A 22,551-nucleotide genomic window follows, 5' to 3' on the forward strand; every position below is an offset into this window, starting at 1 on the left:
CATTCCCAGCAGTCACCTCTCCAGTCATCACCCAGACACATCCCCTGGTGTTACTGTATAATGTTCCATTCCCAGCAGTCACCTCTCCAGACATCACCCAGACACATCCCCTGGTGTTACTGTATAATGTCCCATTCCCAGCAGTCACCTCTCCAGTCATCACCCAGACACGTCCCCTGGTGTTACTGTACAATGTCTCATTCCCAGCAGTCACCTCTCCAATCACCACCCAGACACATCCCCTGGTGTTACTGTATAATGTCCCATTCCCAGCAGTCACCTCTCCAGTCATCACCCAGGCACATCCCCGGGTGTTACTGTATAATGCCCCATTCCCAGCAGTCACCTCTCCAGTCATCACCCAGACACATCCCCTGGTGTTACTGTATAATGTCCCATTACCAGGCGTCACCTCTCCAGTCATCACCCAGACACATCCCCCAGTGTTACTGTATAATGACCCATTCCCAGCAGTCACCTATCCAGTCATCACACAGACACATACCCTGGTGTTACTGTATAATGTCCCATTCCCAGCAGTCAACTCTCCAGTCGTCACCTAGACACATCCCCCGGTGTTACTGTATAATGTCCCATTCCCAGCAGTCACCTCTCCAGTCATCACCCAGACACATACCCCGGTGTTACTGTATAATGTCCCATTCCCAGCAGTCACCTCTCCAATCATCACCCAGACACATCCCCTGGTGTTACTGTATAATGTCCCATTCCCAGCAGTCACCTCTCCAGTCATCACCCAGACACTTCCCCTGGTGTTACTGTATAATGCCCCATTCCCGGCAGTCACCTCTCAAGTCATCACCCAGACACTTCCAATGGTGTTACTGTATAATGTCCCATTCCCAGCAGTCACCTCTCCAGTCATCATCCAGACACGTCCCCTGGTGTTACTGTATAATGCCCCATTCGCAGCAGTCACCTCTCCAGTCATCACCCAGACACATCCCCTGGTGTTACTGTATAATGTCCCATTCCCAGCAGTCACCTCTGCAGTCACCACCCAGACACATCCCCTGGTGTTACTGTATAATGTCCCATTCCCAGCAGTCACCTCTCCAGTCATCACCCAGACACATCCCCGGTGTTACTGTATAATGTCCCATACCCAGCAGTCACCTCTCTAGTCATCACCCAGACACTTCCAATGGTGTTACTGTATAACGTCCCATTCGCAGCAGTCACCACCCAGACACGTGCCCTGGTGTTACTGTATAATGTCCCATTCCCAGCAGTCACCTCTCCAGTCATCACCCAGACACGTCCCCAGATGTTACTGTATAATGCCCCATTCCCAGCAGTCACCTCTCCAATCATCACCCAGACACATCCCCTGGTGTTACTGTATAATATCCCATTCCCAGTAGTCACCTCTCCAGTCATCACCCAGACACGTCCCCAGATGTTACTGTATAATGCCCCATTCCCAGCAGTCACCTCTCCAATCATCACCCAGACACGTCCCCTGGTGTTACTGTGTAATGTCCCATTCCCAAAAGTCACCTCTCCAATCATCACCCAGACACATCCCCTGGTGTTACTGTATAATGTCCCATACCCAGCAGTCACCTCTCCAGTCATCACCCAGACACATTCCCTGGTGTTACTGTATAATGTCCCATTCCGGGCAGTCACCTCTCCAGTCATCACCCAGACACGTCCCCTGGTGTTACTGTATAAATGCCCCATTCCCAGCAGACACCTCTCCAGTCATCACCCAGACACGTCCCCTGGTGTTACTGTATAATGTCCCATTACCAGCAGTCACCTATCCAGTCATCACCCAGACACATTCCCCCAGTGTTACTGTATAATGTCCCATTCCCAGCAGTCACCTCTCCAGACATCACCCAGACACATCCCCTGGTGTTACTGTGTAATGTCCCATTCCCGGCAGTCACCTCTCCAGTCATCACCCAGACACATCTCCTGGTGTTACTGTATAATGCCCCATTCCCAGCAGACACCTCTCCAGTCATCACCCAGACACGTCCCCTGGTGTTACTGTATAAATGCCCCATTCCCAGCAGTCACCTCTCCAGTCATCACCCAGACACGTGCCCTGGTGATACTGTATAATGTCCCATTACCAGCAGTCACCTATCCAGTCATCACCCAGACACATTCCCCCGGTGTTACTGTATAATGTCCCATTCCCAGCAGTCACCTCTCCAGACATCACCCAGACACATCCCCTGGTGTTACTGTGTAATGTCCCATTCCCGGCAGTCACCTCTCCAGTCATCACCCAGACACGTACCCCGGTGTTACTGTATAATGCCCCATTCCCAGCAGTCACCTCTCCAGTCATCACCCAGACACATCCCCTGGTGTTACTGTATAATGTCCCATTCCCAGCAGTCACCTCTCCAGACATCACCCAGACACATCCCCTGGTGTTACTGTATAATGTCCCATTCCCAGCAGTCACCTCTCCAGTCATCACCCAGACACGTCCCCTGGTGTTACTGTACAATGTCTCATTCCCAGCAGTCACCTCTCCAATCACCACCCAGACACATCCCCTGGTGTTACTGTATAATGTCCCATTCCCAGCAGTCACCTCTCCAGTCATCACCCAGGCACATCCCCGGGTGTTACTGTATAATGCCCCATTCCCAGCAGTCACCTCTCCAGTCATCACCCAGACACATCCCCTGGTGTTACTGTATAATGTCCCATTACCAGGCGTCACCTCTCCAGTCATCACCCAGACACATCCCCCAGTGTTACTGTATAATGACCCATTCCCAGCAGTCACCTATCCAGTCATCACACAGACACATCCCCTGGTGTTACTGTATAATGTCCCATTCCCAGCAGTCAACTCTCCAGTCGTCACCTAGACACATCCCCCGGTGTTACTGTATAATGTCCCATTCCCAGCAGTCACCTCTCCAGTCATCACCCAGACACATACCCCGGTGTTACTGTATAATATCCCATTCCCAGTAGTCACCTCTCCAGTCATCACCCAGACACGTCCCCAGATGTTACTGTATAATGCCCCATTCCCAGCAGTCACCTCTCCAATCATCACCCAGACACATCCCCTGGTGTTACTGTATAATGTCCCATTCCCAGCAGTCACCTCTCCAGTCATCACCCAGACACTTCCCCTGGTGTTACTGTATAATGCCCCATTCCCGGCAGTCACCTCTCAAGTCATCACCCAGACACTTCCAATGGTGTTACTGTATAATGTCCCATTCCCAGCAGTCACCTCTCCAGTCATCATCCAGACACGTCCCCTGGTGTTACTGTATAATGCCCCATTCCCAGCAGTCACCACTCCAGTCATCACCCAGACACATCCCCTGGTGTTACTGTATAATGTCCCATTCCCAGCAGTCACCTCTGCAGTCACCACCCAGACACATCCCCTGGTGTTACTGTATAATGTCCCATTCCCAGCAGTCACCTCTCCAGTCATCACCCAGACACATCCCCGGTGTTACTGTATAATGTCCCATTCCCAGCAGTCACCTCTCCAGTCATCACCCAGACACATCCCCGGTGTTACTGTATAATGTCCCATACCCAGCAGTCACCTCTCTAGTCATCACCCAGACACTTCCAATGGTGTTACTGTATAATGTCCCATTCGCAGCAGTCACCACCCAGACACGTGCCCTGGTGTTACTGTATAATGTCCCATTCCCAGCAGTCACCTCTCCAGTCATCACCCAGACACATCCCCTGGTGTTACTGTATAATATCCCATTCCCAGTAGTCACCTCTCCAGTCATCACCCAGACACGTCCCCAGATGTTACTGTATAATGCCCCATTCCCAGCAGTCACCTCTCCAATCATCACCCAGACACGTCCCCTGGTGTTACTGTGTAATGTCCCATTCCCAAAAGTCACCTCTCCAATCATCACCCAGACACATCCCCTGGTGTTACTGTATAATGTCCCATACCCAGCAGTCACCTCTCCAGTCATCACCCAGACACATTCCCTGGTGTTACTGTATAATGTCCCATTCCGGGCAGTCACCTCTCCAGTCATCACCCAGACACTTTCCTGGTGTTACTGTATAATGCCCCATTCCCAGCAGTCACCTCTCCAGTCATCACCCAGACACATCTCCTGGTGTTACTGTATAATGCCCCATTCCCAGCAGACACCTCTCCAGTCATCACCCAGACACGTCCCCTGGTGTTACTGTATAAATGCCCCATTCCCAGCAGTCAACTCTCCAGTCATCACCCAGACACGTGCCCTGGTGATACTGTATAATGTCCCATTACCAGCAGTCACCTATCCAGTCATCACCCAGACACATTCCCCCGGTGTTACTGTATAATGTCCCATTCCCAGCATTCACCTCTCCAGTCATCACCCAGACACATCCCCCTGGAGTTACTGTATAATGTCCCATTCCCAGCAGTCACCTCTCCAGTCATCACCCAGACACATCCCCTGGTGTTACTGTGTAATGTCCCATTCCCAGCAGTCACCTCTCCAGTCATCACCCAGACACATCCCCTGGTGTTACTGTATAATGTCCCATTCCCAGCAGTCGCCTCTCCAGTCATCACCCAGACACATTACCTGGTGTTACTGTATAATGCCCCATTCCCGGCAGTCACCTCTCCAGTCATCACCCAGACACGTACCCCGGTGTTACTGTATAATGTCCCATTCCCAGCAGTCACCTCTCCAGTCATCACCCAGACACATCCCCTGGTGTTACCGTATAATGTCCCATTCCCAGCAGTCACCTCTCCAGTCATCACCCAGACACATCCCCTGGTGTTACTGTATAATGTCCCATTCCCAGCAGTCACCTCTCCAGTCATCACCCAGACACATCCCCTGGTGTTACTGTATAATGCCCCATTCCCAGCAGTCACCTCTCCAGTTATCACCCAGACACATCCCCTGGTGTTACTGTATAATGTCCCATTCCCAGCAGTCACCTCTCCAGTCATCACCCAGACACATCCCCTGGTGTTACCGTATAATGTCCCATTCCCAGCAGTCACCTCTCCAGTCATCACCCAGAAACGTGCCCTGGTGATACTGTATAATGTCCCATTACCAGCAGTCACCACCCAGACACATTCCCCCGGTGTTACTGTATAATGTCCCATTCCCAGCAGTCGCCTCTCCAGTCATCACCCAGACACATTACCGGGTGTTACTGTATAATGCCCCATTCCCAGCAGTCACCTCTCCAGTCATCACCCAGACACATTACCTGGTGTTACTGTATAATGTCCCATTCCGGGCAGTCACCTCTCCAGTCATCACCCAGACACATTCCCTGGTGTTACTGTATAATGCACCATTCCCAGCAGTCACCTCTCCAGTCATCACCCAGACAAATCTCCCGGTGTTACTGTATAATGCCCCATTCCCAAAAGTCACCTCTCCAGTCAACACCCAGACACATCCCCCGGTGTTACTGTATAATGTCCCATACCCAGCAGTCACCTTTCTAGTCATCACCCAGACACTTCCAATGGTGTTACTGTATAATGTCCCATTCGCAGCAGTCACCACCCAGACACGTGCCCTGGTGTTACTGTATAATGTCCCATTCCCAGCAGTCACCTCTCCAGTCATCACCCAGACACATCACTAGATGTTACTGTATAATGCCCCATTTCCAGCAGTCACCTCTCCAATCATCACCCAGACACGTCCCCTGGTGTTACTGTGTAATGTCCCATTCCCAAAAGTCACCTCTCCGATCATCACCCAGACACATCCCCTGGTGTTACTGTATAATGTCCCATTCCCAGCAGTCACCTCTCCAGTCATCACCCAGACACTTCCCCTGGTGTTACTGAATAATGCCCCATTCCCGGCAGTCACCTCTCAAGTCATCACCCAGACACATCCCCCGGTGTTACCGTATAATGTCCCATTCCCAGCAGTCACCTCTCCAGTCATCACCCAGACACGTGCCCTGGTGTTACTGTATAATACCCCATTCCCAGCAGTTACCTCTCCAGTCATCACCCAGACACTTCCAATGATGTTACTGTATAATGTCCCATTCCCGGCAGTCACCAACCAGACACATCCCCCGGTGTTACCGTATAATGTCCCATTCCCAGCAGTCGCCTCTCCAGTCATCACCCAGACACGTCCCCTGGTGTTACTGTATAATGTCCCATTCCCAGCAGTCACCTATCCAATCATCACCCAGACACGTCCCCCGGTGTTACTGTATAATGTCCCATTCCCAGCAGCCACCTCTCTAGTCATCACCCAGACACTTCCAATGGTGTTACTGTATAATGTCCCATTCCCGGCAGTCACCACCCAGACACATCCCCCGGTGTTACCGTATAATGTCCCATTCCCAGCAGTCGCCTCTCCAGTCATCACCCAGACACGTCCCCTGGTGTTACTGTATAATGTCCCATTCCCAGCAGTCACCTATCCAATCATCACCCAGACACGTCCCCCGGTGTTACTGTATAATGTCCCATTCCCAGCAGTCACCTCTCCAGTCATCACCCTGACACGTCCCCCAGTGTTATTATATAATGTCCCATTCCCAGCAGTCACCTCTCCAGTCATCACCCAGACACGTCCCCCAGTGTTACTGTATAATGTACTATTCCCAGCAGTCTCCTCTCCAGTCATCACCCAGACACGTCCCCCGGTGTTACTGTATAATGCCCCATTCCCAGCAGTCACCTCTCCAGTCATCACCCAGACACGTCCCCCAGTGTTACTGCATAATGCCCCATTCCCAGCAGTCACCACTCCAGTCATCACCCAGACACATCCCCTGGTGTTACTGTATAATGCCCCATTCCCAGCAGTCACCTCTCCAGTCATCACCCAGACACGTCCCCTGGTGTTACTGTATAATGTCCCATTCCCAGCAGTCACCTCTCCAGTCATCACCCAGACACGTCCCCCCGTGTTACTCTATAATGCCTTATCCCCAGCAGTCATCACCCAGACACGTCCCCCGGTGTTACTGTATAATGTCCCATTCCCAGCAGACACCTCTCCAGTCATCACCCAGACATATCCCCTGGTGTTACTGTATAATGTCCCATTCCCAGCAGTCACCTCTCCAGTCATCACCCGGACACGTCCCACAGTGTTACTGTATAATGCCCCATTACTATCAGTCACCTCTCCAGTCATCACCCAGACACATTACCGGGTGTTACTGTATAATACCCTATTCCCAGCAGTCACCTATCCAATCATCACCCAGACACGCACCCCGGTGTTCCTGCATAATGCCCCACTCCCAGCAGTCACCTCTCCAGTCATCACCCGGACACATCCCCTGGTGTTACTGTATAATGTCCCATTCCCAGCAGACACCTCTCCAGTCATCACCCGGACACATCCCCTGGTGTTACTGTATAATGCCCCATTCCCAGCAGTCACCTCTCCAGTCCTCACCCAGACACATCCCCTGGTGTTACTGTATAATGCCCCATTCCCGGCAGTCACCTCTGCAGTCATCACCAAGGCATGTCCCCCGGTGTTAGTGCATAATGCGCCATTCCCAGCAGTCACCTCTCCAGTCATCACCCGGACACGTCCCACGGTGTTACGATATAATGTCCCATTTCCAGAAGTCACCTCTCCATTCATCACCCAGACACGTTCCCCGATGTTACTGTATAATGTCCCATTCCCAGCAGTCACCTCTCCAGTCATCACCCAGACACGTCCCCCGATGTTAAAGTATAATGCCCCATTCCCAGCAGTCGCCTCTTCAGTCATCATCCGCACACGTCCCTTGGTGTTACTGTATAATACCCCATTCCCAGCTGTCACCTCTTCAGTCATCACACAGACGCCTCCCCCGATGTTACTGTATAATGTCCCATTCCCAGCAGTCACCTCTCCAGTCATGACTCGGACACGTCCCCCGGTGTTACTGTATAATGTCCTATTCCCGGCAGTCACCTCTCCAGTCATCACCCAGACACGTCACCCGGTCTTACTATATAATGTCCTATTCCCAGCAGTCACCTCTCCAGTCATCACCCAGACACATACGCCTATGTTACTGTATAATGTCCCATTCCCAGCAGTCACCTCTCCAGTCATCACCCAGACACGTCCCACGGTGTTACTGTATAATGTCCCATTCCCGGCAGTCACCTCTCCAGTCATCACCCAGACACATCCCCTGGTGTTACTGTATAATGCCCCATTCCCAGCAGTCCCCTCTCCAGTCATCACCCAGACATGTCCCCTGGTGTTACTGTATAATGTCCCATTCCCAGCAGTCCCCTCTCCAGTCATCACCCAGACACGTCCCCTGGTGTTACTGTATAATGTCCCATTCCCAGCAGTCACCTATCCAATCATCACCCAGACACGTCCCCCGGTGTTACTGTATAATGTCCCATTCCCAGCAGTCACCTCTCCAGTCATCACCCAGACACATCCCCTGGTGTTACTGTATAATGTCCCATTCCCAGCAGTCACCTCTCCAGTCATCACCCAGACACATCCCCTGGTGTTACTGTATAATGTCCCATTCCCAGCAGTCACCTCTCCAGTCATCACACAGACCCCCCCCCCCTGGTGTTACTGTATAATGCCCCATTCCCAGCAGTCACCTCTCCAGTCATCACACAGACCCCCCCCCCCCTGGTGTTACTGTATAATGCCCCATTCCCAGCAGTCACCTCTCCAGTCAATACCCAGACACGTCCCCTGGTGTTACTGTATAATGTCCCATACCCAGCAGTCACCTCTCTAGTCATCACCCAGACACTTCCAATGGTGTTACTGTATAATGTCCCATTCGCAGCAGTCACCACCAAGACACGTGCCCTGGTGTTACTGTATAATGTCCTATTCCCAGCAGTCACCTCTCCAGTCATCACCCAGACACATCCCCAGATGTTACTGTATAATGCCCCATTCCAACAGTCACCTCTCCAATCATCACCCAGACACGTCCCCTGGTGTTACTGTGTAATGTCCCATTCCCAAAAGTCACCTCTCCAATCATCACCCAGACACATCCCCTGGTGTTACTGTATAATGTCCCATACCCAGCAGTCACCTCTCCAGTCATCACCCAGACACATTCCCTGGTGTTACTGTATAATGTCCCATTCCGGGCAGTCACCTCTCCAGTCATCACCCAGACACTTTCCTGGTGTTACTGTATAATGCACCATTCCCAGCAGTCACCTCTCCAGTCATCACCCAGACACTTTCCTGGTGTTACTGTATAATGCACCATTCCCAGCAGTCACCTCTCCAGTCATCACCCAGACACATCTCCTGGTGTTACTGTATAATTCCCCATTCCCAGCAGTCACCTGTTCAGTCATCACCCAGACACGTCCCCCGGCGTTACTGTATAATGTCCCATTCCCAGCAGTCACCTCTCCAGTCATCACCCAGACACGTCCCCCGGTGTTACTGTATAATGTCCCATTCCCAGCAGTCACCTCTCCAGTCATCACCCAGACACGTGCCCTGGTGATACTGTATAATGTCCCATTCCCAGCAGTCACCTCTCCAGTCATCACACAGACACATCCCCTGGTGTTACTGTATAATGCCCCATTCCCAGCAGTCACCTCTCCAGTCATCACCCAGACACATCCCCTGGTGTTACAGTATAATGCCCCATTCCCAGCAGTCACCTCTCCAGTCATCACCCAGACACATTCCCTGGTGTTACTGTATAATGCCCCATTCCCAGCAGTCACCTCTCCAGTCATCACCCAGACACATCCCCCGGTGTTACTGTATAATGTCCCATTCCCAGCAGTCACCTCTCCAGTCATCACCCAGACACATCACCAGATGTTACTGTATAATGCCCCATTTCCAGCAGTCACCTCTCCAATCATCACCCAGACACGTCCCCTGGTGTTACTGTGTAATGTCCCATTCCCAAAAGTCACCTCTCCGATCATCACCCAGACACATCCCCTGGTGTTACTGTATAATGCCCCATTCCCGGCAGTCACCTCTCCAGTCATCACCCAGACACATCCCCCGGTGTTACTGTATAATGCCCCATTCCCGGCAGTCACCTCTCCAGTCATAACCCAGACACATCCCGTGGTGTTACTGTATAATGCCCCATTCCCGGCAGTCACCTCTCAAGTCATCACCCAGACACGTCCTCTGGTGTTACCGTATAATGTCCCATTCCCAGCAGTTACCTCTCTAGTCATCACCCAGACACATCCCCCGGTGTTACCGTATAATGTCCCATTCCCAGTAGTCACCTCTCCAGTCATCACCCAGACACTTCCCCTGGTGTTACTGTATAATGCCCCATTCCCGGCAGTCACCTCTCAAGTCATCACCCAGACACGTCCTCTGGTGTTACCGTATAATGTCCCATTCCCAGCAGTTACCTCTCTAGTCATCACCCAGACACATCCCCTGGTGTTACTGTATAATGTTCCATTCCCAGCAGTCACCTCTCCAGTCATCACCCAGACACATCCCCTGGTGTTACTGTATAATGTCCCATTCCCAGCAGTCACCTCTCCAGTCATCACCCAGACACGTGCCCTGGTGTTACTGTGTAATGCCCCATTACTATCAGTCACCTCTCCAGTCATCACCCAGACACATTCCCTGGTGTTACTGTATAATGCCCCATTCCCAACAGTCACCTCTCCAGTCATCACCCAGACACGCACCCCGGTGTTACTGCATAATGCCCCATTTCCAGCAGACACCTCTCCAGTCATCACCAGACACGTCCCCCAGTGTTACTGTATAATGTACTATTCCCAGCAGTCTCCTCTCCAGTCATCACCCAGACACGTCCCCCGGTGTTACTGTATAATGTCCCATTCCCAGCAGTCACCTCTCCAGTCATCACCCAGACACATCCCCTGGTGTTACTGTATAATGTCCCACTCCCAGCAGTCACCTCTTCAGTCATCACCCAGACACGTCCCCTGGTGTTACTGTATAATGCCCCATTCCCAGCAGTCACCTCTCCAGTCATCACCCAGACATGTCCCCCGGTGTTACTGTATAATGCCCCATTCCCAGCAGTCACCACTCCAGTCATCACCCAGACACATCCCCTGGTGTTACTGTATAATGCCCCATTCCCAGCAGTCACCTCTCCAGTCATCACCCAGACACGTCCCCTGGTGTTACTGTATAATGTCCTATTCCCAGCAGTCACCTCTCCAGTCATCACCCAGACACATCCCCCCGCTGTTACTGTATAATGTCCCATTCCCAGCAGTCACCTCTCCAGACATCACCCAGACACGTCCCCTGGTGTTACTGTATAATGTCCTATTCCCAGCAGTCACCTCTCCAGTCATCACCCAGACACATCCCCCCGCTGTTACTGTATAATGCCCCATTCCCAGCAGTCACCTCTCCAGTCATCACCCAGACACGTACCCTGGTGTTACTGTATAATGCCCCATTCCCAGCAGTCGCCTTTCAGTCATCACCTGGACACGTCCCCCGGTGTTACTGTATAATGTCCCATTCCCAGCAGACACCTCTCCAGTCATCACACAGACATATCCCCTGGTGTTACTGTATAATGTCCCATTCCCAGCAGTCACCTCTCCAGTCATCACCCAGACACATCCCCTGGTGTTACTGTATACTGTCCCATTCCCAGCAGTCACCTCTCCAGTCATCACCCAGACACATCCCCCTGTTACTGTATAATGCCCCATTCCCAGCAGTCACCTCTCCAGTCATCACCCAGACACATCCCCTGGTGTTACTGTATAATGCCCCATTCCCAGCAGTCACCTCTCCAGTCATCACCCGGACACGTCCCACAGTGTTACTGTATAATGCCCCATTCCCAGCAGTCACCACTCCAGTCATCACCCAGACACATCCCCTGGTGTTACTGTATAATGCCCCATTCCCAGCAGTCACCTCTCCAGTCATCACCCAGACACGTCCCCCGGTGTTACTGTATAATGTCCCATTCCCAGCAGACACCTCTCCAGTCATCACCCAGACATATCCCCTGGTGTTACTGTATAATGTCCCATTCCCAGCAGTCATCACCCAGACACGTCCCCCGGTGTTACTGTATAATGTCCCATTCCCAGCAGACACCTCTCCAGTCATCACCCAGACACTTCCCCCAGTGTTACTGTATAATGTACCATTCCCAGCAGTCATCACCCAGACACGTCCCCCGGTGTTACTGTATAATATACCATTCCCAGAAGTCACCTCTCCAGTCATCACCCAGACACGCACCCCGGTGTTCCTGCATAATGCCCCATTCCCAGCAGACACCTCTCCAGTCATCACCCGGACACATCCCCTGGTGTTACTGTATAATGCCCCATTCCCGGCAGTCACCTCTGCAGTCATCACCAAGGCATGTCCCCCGGTGTTAGTGCATAATGCGCCATTCCCAGCAGTCACCTCTCCAGTCATCACCCGGACACGTCCCACGGTGTTACGATATAATGTCCCATTTCCAGAAGTCACCTCTCCAGTCATCACCCAGACACGTTCCCCGATGTTACTGTATAATGTCCCATTCCCAGCAGTCACCTCTCCAGTCATCACCCAGACACGTCCCCCGATGTTACTGTATAATGTCCCATTCCCAGCAGTCGCCTCTTCAGTCATCATCCGCACACGTCCCTTGGTGTTACTGTATAATACCCCATTCCCAGCAGTCACCTCTTCAGTCATCACACAGACGCCTCCCCCGATGTTACTGTATAATGTCCCATTCCCAGCAGTCACCTCTCCAGTCATGACTCGGACACGTCCCCCGGTGTTACTGTATAATGTCCTATTCCCGGCAGTCACCTCTCCAGTCATCACCCAGACACGTCACCCGGTCTTACTATATAATGTCCTATTCCCAGCAGTCACCTCTCCAGTCATCACCCAGACACATTCCCCAATGTTACTGTATAATGTCCCATTCCCAGCAGTCACCTCTCCAGTCATCACCCAGACACGTCCCCCGGTGTTACTGTATAATGTCCCATTCCCAGCAGTCACCTCTCCAGTCGTCACCCGGACACATCCTCCGGTGTTACTGTATAATGTCCCATTCCCGGCAGTCATCACCCAGACACGTCCCCTGGTGTTACTGTATAATGCCCCATTCCCAGCAGTCCCCTCTCCAGTCATCACCCAGACACGTCCCCTGGTGTTACTGTATAATGTCCCATTCCCAGCAGTCCCCTCTCCAGTCATCACCCAGACACGTCCCCTGGTGTTACTGTATAATGTCCCATTCCCAGCAGTCACCTCTCCAGTCATCACCCAGACACATCCCCTGGTGTTACTGCATAATGTCCCATTCCCAGCAGTCACCTCTCCAGTCATCACCCAGACACATCCCCTGGTGTTACTGTATAATGTCCCATTCCCAGCAGTCACCTCTCCAGTCATCACACAGACACCCCCCCCTGGTGTTACTGTATAATGCCCCATTCCCAGCAGTCACCTCTCCAGTCATCACACAGACACCCCCCCTGGTGTTACTGTATAATGCCCCATTCCCAGCAGTAATCTCTCCAGTCATCACCCAGACACGTCCCCTGGTGTTACTGTATAATGCCCCATTCCCAGCAGTAACCTCTCCAGTCATCACCCAGACACGTCCCCTGGTGATACTGTATAATGTCCCATTCCCAGCAGTCACCTCTCCAGTCATCACCCAGACACATCCCCCGGTGTTACTGTATAATGTCCCATTCCCAGCAGTCACCTCTCCAGTCATCACCCAGACACATCCCCCGGTGTTACTGTATAATGTCCCATTCCCAGCAGTCACCTCTCCAGTCATCACCCAGACACATCCCCCGGTGTTACTGTATAATGTCCCATTCCCAGCAGTCACCTCTCCAGTCATCACCCAGACACATCCCCTGGTGTTACTGTATAATGTCCCATTCCCAGCAGTCACCTCTCCAGTCATCACCAAGACACGTCCCCCGGTGTTACTGTATAATGTACCATTCCCAGCAGTCACCTCTCCAGTCATCACCCAGACACATCCCTGGTGTTACTGTATAATGTCCCATTCCCAGCAGTCACCTCTCCAGTCATCACCCAGACACATCCCCTGGTGTTACTGTATAATGCCCCATTACCAGCAGTCACCTCTCCGGTCATCACCCAGACACATCCCCCGGTGTTACTGTATAATGTCCCATTCCCAGCAATCACCTCTCCGATCATCACCCAGACACGTCCCCTGGAGTAACTGTATAATGTCCTATTCCCAGCAGTCACCTCTCCCGCCATCACCCAGACACATCCCCCGGTGTTACTGTATAATGTCCCATTCACAGCAGTCACCTCTCCATTCATCACCCAGACACATCCCCTGGTGTTACTGTATAATGCCCCATTCCCAGCAGTCACCTCTCCAGTCATCACCCAGACACATCCCCCGGTGTTACTGTATAATGTCCCATTCCCAGCAGTCACCTCTCCAGTCATCACCCAGACACGTCCCCTGGTGTTACTATATAATGTCCCATTCCTGGCAGTCACCTCTCCAGTCTTCACCCGGACACATAACCCGGTGTTACTGTATAATGTCCCATTCCCAGCAGTCACCTCTCCAGTCATCACCCAGACACATCCCCTGGTGTTACTGTATAATGCCCCATTCCCAGCATTCACCTCTCCAGTCATCACCCAGACATATCCCCTGATGTTACTGTATAATGTCACATTCCCAGCAGTCACCTCTCCAGTCATCACGCAGGCACATACCCCGGTGTTACTGTATAATGCCCCATTCCCAGCAGTCACCTCTCCAGTCATCACCCAGACACGTCCCCTGGTGTTACTGTATAATGTCCCATTCCCAGCAGTCACCTCTCCAGTCATCACCCAGACACGTCTCCCGCTGTTACTGTATAATGTCCCATTCCCAGCAGTCACCTCTCCAGTCATCACCCAGACACGTCCCCTAGTGTTACTGTATAATGTCCCATTCCCAGCAGTCACCTCTCCAGTCATCACAAAGACACATCCCCTGTTGTTACTGTATAATGTCCCATTCCCAGCAGTCATCTCTCCAGTCATCACCCAGACACATCCCCCGGTGTTACTGTGTAATGCCCCATTCCCAGCAGTCACCTCTCCAGTCATCAGCCAGACACATCCCCCGGTGTTACTGTATAATGCCCCATTCCCAGCAGTCACCTCTCCAGTCATCACCCAGACACATCCCCCTGTGTTACTGTATAATGCCCCATTCCCAGCATTCACCTCTCCAGTCATCAGCCAGACACATCCCCTGGTGTTACTGTATAATGCCCCATTCCCAGCAGTCACCTCTCCAGTCATCACCCAGACACATCCCCTGGTGTTACTGTATAATGTCCCATTCCCAGCAGTCACCTCTCCAGTCATCACCCAGACACATCCCCCTGTGTTACTGTATAATGCCCCATTCCCAGCATTCACCTCTCCAGTCATCAGCCAGACACATCCCCTGGTGTTACTGTATAATGCCCCATTCCCAGCAGTCACCTGTCTAGTCATCACCCAGACACATCCCCTGGTGTTACTGTATAATGTCCAATTCCCAGCAGTCACCTTTCCAGTCATCACCCAGACACATCCCCTGGTGTTACTGTATAATGCCCCATTCCCAGCAGTCACCTCTCCAGTCATCACCCAGACACATCCCCTGGTGTTACTGTATAATGTCCATTCCCAGCAGTCACCTCTCCAGTCATCACCCAGACACATCCCCCGGTGTTACTGTATAATGTCCCATTCCCAGCAGTCACCTCTCCAGTCATCACCCAGACACATCCCCCGGTGTTACTGTATAATGTCCATTCCCAGCAGTCACCTCTCCAGTCATCACACAGACACATCCTCCGGTGGTACTGTATAATGTCCCATTCCCAGCAGTCACCTCTCCAGTCATCACCCAGACACATCCCCCGGTGTTACTGTATAATGCCCCATTCCCAGTAGTCACCACTCCAGTCATCACCCAGACACGTCCCCTGGTGTTACTGTATAATGTCCATTCCCAGCAGTCACCTCTCCAGTCATCACCCAGACACATCCCCCGGTGTTACTGTATAATGTCCCATTCCCAGCAGTCACCTCTCCAGTCATCACCCAGACACATCCCCCGGTGTTACTGTATAATGTCCCATTCCCAGCAGTCACCTCTCCAGTCATCACCCAGACACATCCCCCGGTGTTACTGTATAATGTCCATTCCCAGCAGTCACCTCTCCAGTCATCACACAGACACATCCTCCGGTGGTACTGTATAATGTCCCATTCCCAGCAGTCACCTCTCCAGTCATCACCCAGACACGTCCCCCGGTGTTACTGTATAATGCACCATTCCCAGCAGTCACCTCTCCAGTCATCACCCAGACACATCCCCTGGTGTTACTGTACAATGTCCCATTCCCAGCAGTCACCTCTCCAGTCATCACCCAGACACATCCCCTGGTGTTACTGTACAATGTCCCATTCCCAGCAGTCACCTCTCCAGTCATCACCCAGACACGTCCCCCGGTGTTACTGTATAATGCCCCATTCCCAGCAGTCACCTCTCCAGTCATCACCCAGACACGTCCCCTGGTGTTACTGTATAATGTCCCATTCCCGGCAGTCATCACCCAGACACGTCCCCTGGTGTTACTGTATAATGCCCCATTCCCAGCAGTCCCCTCTCCAGTCATCACCCAGACACGTCCCCTGGTGTTACTGTATAATGTCCCATTCCCAGCAGTCCCCTCTCCAGTCATCACCCAGACACGTCCCCTGGTGTTACTGTATAATGTCCCATTCCCAGCAGTCACCTCTCCAGTCATCACCCAGACACGTCCCCTGGTGTTACTGTATAATGTCCCATTCCCAGCAGTCACCTCTCCAGTCATCACCCAGACACATCCCCTGGTGTTACTGTATAATGTCCCATTCCCAGCAGTCACCTCTCCAGTCATCACACAGACACCCCCCCCTGGTGTTACTGTATAATGCCCCATTCCCAGCAGTCACCTCTCCAGTCATCACACAGACACCCCCCCCTGGTGTTACTGTATAATGCCCCATTCCCAGCAGTCACCTCTCCAGTCATCACTCAGACACGTCCCCTGGTGTTACTGTATAATGCCCCATTCCCAGCAGTAATCTCTCCAGTCATCACCCAGACACGTCCCCTGGTGTTACTGTATAATGCCCCATTCCCAGCAGTAACCTCTCCAGTCATCACCCAGACACGTCCCCTGGTGATACTGTATAATGTCCCATTCCCAGCAGTCACCTCTCCAGTCATCACTCAGACACGTCCCCTGGTGTTACTGTATAATGCCCCATTCCCAGCAGTAATCTCTCCAGTCATCACCCAGACACGTCCCCTGGTGTTACTGTATAATGCCCCATTCCCAGCAGTAACCTCTCCAGTCATCACCCAGACACATCCCCCGGTGTTACTGTATAATGTCCCATTCCCAGCAGTCACCTCTCCAGTCATCACCCAGAAACATCCCCTGGTGTTACTGTATAATGTCCCATTCCCAGCAGTCACCTCTCCAGTCATCACACAGACACCCCCCCCTGGTGTTACTGTATAATGCCCCATTCCCAGCAGTCACCTCTCCAGTCATCACACAGACACCCCCCCCTGGTGTTACTGTATAATGCCCCATTCCCAGCAGTCACCTCTCCAGTCATCACTCAGACACGTCCCCTGGTGTTACTGTATAATGCCCCATTCCCAGCAGTAATCTCTCCAGTCATCACCCAGACACGTCCCCTGGTGTTACTGTATAATGCCCCATTCCCAGCAGTAACCTCTCCAGTCATCACCCAGACACGTCCCCTGGTGATACTGTATAATGTCCCATTCCCAGCAGTCACCTCTCCAGTCATCACTCAGACACGTCCCCTGGTGTTACTGTATAATGCCCCATTCCCAGCAGTAATCTCTCCAGTCATCACCCAGACACGTCCCCTGGTGTTACTGTATAATGCCCCATTCCCAGCAGTAACCTCTCCAGTCATCACCCAGACACATCCCCCGGTGTTACTGTATAATGTCCCATTCCCAGCAGTCACCTCTCCAGTCATCACCCAGACACATCCCCTGGTGTTACTGTATAATGTCCCATTCCCAGCAGTCACCTCTCCAGTCATCACACAGACACCCCCCCCCTGGTGTTACTGTATAATGCCCCATTCCCAGCAGTCACCTCTCCAGTCATCACACAGACACCCCCCCCTGGTGTTACTGTATAATGCCCCATTCCCAGCAGTCACCTCTCCAGTCATCACTCAGACACGTCCCCTGGTGTTACTGTATAATGCCCCATTCCCAGCAGTAATCTCTCCAGTCATCACCCAGACACGTCCCCTGGTGTTACTGTATAATGCCCCATTCCCAGCAGTAACCTCTCCAGTCATCACCCAGACACGTCCCCTGGTGATACTGTATAATGTCCCATTCCCAGCAGTCACCTCTCCAGTCATCACCCAGACACATCCCCCGGTGTTACTGTATAATGTCCCATTCCCAGCAGTCACCTCTCCAGTCATCACCCAGACACATCCCCCGGTGTTACTGTATAATGTCCCATTCCCAGCAGTCACCTCTCCAGTCATCACCCAGACACATCCCCCGGTGTTACTGTATAATGTCCCATTCCCAGCAGTCACCTCTCCAGTCATCACCCAGACACATCCCCTGGTGTTACTGTATAATGTCCCATTCCCAGCAGTCACCTCTCCAGTCATCACCAAGACACGTCCCCCGGTGTTACTGTATAATGTACCATTCCCAGCAGTCACCTCTCCAGTCATCACCCAGACACATCCCCTGGTGTTACTGTATAATGTCCCATTCCCAGCAGTCACCTCTCCAGTCATCACCCAGACACATCCCCTGGTGTTACTGTATAATGCCCCATTACCAGCAGTCACCTCTCCGGTCATCACCCAGACACATCCCCCGGTGTTACTGTATAATGTCCCATTCCCAGCAGTCACCTCTCCGGTCATCACCCAGACACGTCCCCTGGTGTTACTGTATAATGTCCTATTCCCAGCAGTCACCTCTCCAGCCATCACCCAGACACATCCCCCGGTGTTACTGTATAATGTCCCATTCACAGCAGTCACCTCTCCATTCATCACACAGACACATCCCCTGGTGTTACTGTATAATGCCCCATTCCCAGCAGTCACCTCTCCAGTCATCACCCAGACACATCCCCCGGTGTTACTGTATAATGTCCCATTCCCAGCAGTCACCTCTCCAGTCATCACCCAGACACGTCCCCTGGTGTTACTATATAATGTCCCATTCCTGGCAGTCACCTCTTCAGTTTTCACCCGGACACATAACCCGGTGTTACTGTATAATGTCCCATTCCCAGCAGTCACCTCTCCAGTCATCACCCAGACACATCCCCTGGTGTTACTGTATAATGCCCCATTACCAGCATTCACCTCTCCAGTCATCACCCAGACATATCCCCTGGTGTTACTGTATAATGTCACATTCCCAGCAGTCACCTCTCCAGTCATCACGCAGGCACATACCCCGGTGTTATTGTATAATGCCCCATTCCCAGCAGTCACCTCTCCAGTCATCACCCAGACACGTCCCCTGGTGTTACTGTATAATGTCCCATTCCCAGCAGTCACCTCTCCAGTCATCACCCAGACACGTCTCCCGCTGTTACTGTATAATGTCCCATTCCCAGCAGTCACCTCTCCAGTCATCACCCAGACACGTCCCCTAGTGTTACTGTATAATGTCCCATTCCCAGCAGTCACCTCTCCAGTCATCACGAAGACACATCCCCTGTTGTTACTGTATAATGTCCCATTCCCAGCAGTCATCTCTCCAGTCATCACCCAGACACATCCCCCGGTGTTACTGTGTAATGCCCCATTCCCAGCAGTCACCTCTCCAGTCATCAGCCAGACACATCCCCTGGTGTTACTGTATAATGTCCCATTCCCAGCAGTAACCTCTCCAGTCATCACCCAGACACGTCCCCTGGTGTTACTGTATAATGTCCCATTCCCAGCAGTCACCTCTCCAGTCATCACCCAGACACGTCCCCTGGTGTTACTGTATAATGTCCCATTCCCAGCAGTCACCTCTCCAGTCATCACCCAGACACATCCCCCGGTGTTACTGTATAATGCCCCATTCCCAGCAGTCACCTCTCCAGTCATCACCCAGACACATCCCCCTGTGTTACTGTATAATGCCCCATTCCCAGCATTCACCTCTCCAGTCATCAGCCAGACACATCCCCTGGTGTTACTGTATAATGCCCCATTCCAAGCAGTCACCTCTCCAGTCATCACCCAGACACATCCCCTGGTGTTACTGTATAATGTCCCATTCCCAGCAGTCACCTCTCCAGTCATCACCCAGACACATCCCCCTGTGTTACTGTATAATGCCCCATTCCCAGCATTCACCTCTCCAGTCATCAGCCAGACACATCCCCTGGTGTTACTGTATAATGCCCCATTCCCAGCAGTCACCTCTCCAGTCATCAGCCAGACACATCCCCTGGTGTTACTGTATAATGCCCCATTCCCAGCAGTCACCTGTCCAGTCATCACCCAGACACATCCCCTGGTGTTACTGTATAATGTCCCATTCCCAGCAGTCACCTCTCCAGTCATCACCCAGACACATCCCCTGGTGTTACTGTATAATGCCCCATTCCCAGCAGTCACCTCTCCAGTCATCACCCAGACACATCCCCTGGTGTTACTGTATAATGTCCATTCCCAGCAGTCACCTCTCCAGTCATCACCCAGACACATCCCCCGGTGTTACTGTATAATGTCCCATTCCCAGCAGTCACCTCTCCAGTCATCACCCAGACACATCCCCCGGTGTTACTGTATAATGCCCCATTCCCAGCAGTCACCACTCCAGTCATCACCCAGACACGTCCCCTGGTGTTACTGTATAATGTCCATTCCCAGCAGTCACCTCTCCAGTCATCACCCAGACACATCCCCCGGTGTTACTGTATAATGTCCCATTCCCAGCAGTCACCTCTCCAGTCATCACCCAGACACATCCCCCGGTGTTACTGTATAATGTCCCATTCCCAGCAGTCACCTCTCCAGTCATCACCCAGACACATCCCCCGGTGTTACTGTATAATGTCCATTCCCAGCAGTCACCTCTCCAGTCATCACACAGACACATCCTCCGGTGGTACTGTATAATGTCCCATTCCCAGCAGTCACCTCTCCAGTCATCACCCAGACACATCCCCCGGTGTTACTGTATAATGCCCCATTCCCAGCAGTCACCACTCCAGTCATCACCCAGACACGTCCCCTGGTGTTACTGTATAATGTCCATTCCCAGCAGTCACCTCTCCAGTCATCACCCAGACACATTCCCTGGTGTTACTGCATAACGCCCCATTCCCAGCAGTCACCTCTCCAGTCACCACCCAGACACATCCCCTAGTGTTACTGTATAATGCCCCATTCCGAGCAGTCACCTCTCCAGTCATCACCCAGACACTTCCCCTGGTGTTACTGTGTAATGTCCCATTCCCGGCAGTCACCTCTCCAGTCATCACCCAGACACATCCCCCGGTGTTACTATATAATGTCCCATTCCCAGCAGTCACCTCTCCAGTCATCACCCAGACACATCCCCTGGTGTTACTGTATAATGTCCCATTCCCAGCAGTCACCTCTCCAGACATCACCCAGACACATCCCCTGGTGTTACTGTATAATGTCCCATTCCCAGCAGTCACCTCTCCAGTCATCACCCAGACACGTCCCCTGGTGTTACTGTACAATGTCTCATTCCCAGCAGTCACCTCTCCAATCACCACCCAGACACATCCCCTGGTGTTACTGTATAATGTCCCATTCCCAGCAGTCACCTCTCCAGTCATCACCCAGGCACATCCCCGGGTGTTACTGTATAATGCCCCATTCCCAGCAGTCACCTCTCCAGTCATCACCCAGACACATCCCCTGGTGTTACTGTATAATGTCCCATTACCAGGCGTCACCTCTCCAGTCATCACCCAGACACATCCCCCAGTGTTACTGTATAATGTCCCATTCCCAGCAGTCACCTCTCCAGTCATCACCCAGACACTTCCCCTGGTGTTACTGTATAATGCCCCATTCCCGGCAGTCACCTCTCAAGTCATCACCCAGACACTTCCAATGGTGTTACTGTATAATGTCCCATTCCCAGCAGTCACCTCTCCAGTCATCATCCAGACACGTCCCCTGGTGTTACTGTATAATGCCCCATTCCCAGCAGTCACCTCTCCAGTCATCACCCAGACACATCCCCTGGTGTTACTGTATAATGTCCCATTCCCAGCAGTCACCTCTGCAGTCACCACCCAGACACATCCCCTGGTGTTACTGTATAATGTCCCATTCCCAGCAGTCACCTCTCCAGTCATCACCTAGACACATCCCCGGTGTTACTGTATAATGTCCCATACCCAGCAGTCACCTCTCTAGTCATCACCCAGACACTTCCAATGGTGTTACTGTATAATGTCCCATTCGCAGCAGTCACCACCCAGACACGTGCCCTGGTGTTACTGTATAATGTCCC

General features: G+C 52.2%; 1 protein-coding gene across 1 annotated transcript in view; it reads right to left on the minus strand.

The window, feature by feature from the left end:
* Window positions 1-22,551, minus strand: part of LOC134983728 (oocyte zinc finger protein XlCOF6-like) — an 84,402-nt gene that overhangs the window by 26,511 nt on the left and 35,340 nt on the right. The gene's annotated exons all lie outside the window — the stretch shown is intronic.

This window comes from Pseudophryne corroboree (assembly GCF_028390025.1).
Source record: "Pseudophryne corroboree isolate aPseCor3 chromosome 3 unlocalized genomic scaffold, aPseCor3.hap2 SUPER_3_unloc_22, whole genome shotgun sequence".
In the NCBI taxonomy this organism is placed as follows: Eukaryota; Metazoa; Chordata; class Amphibia; order Anura; family Myobatrachidae; genus Pseudophryne; species Pseudophryne corroboree.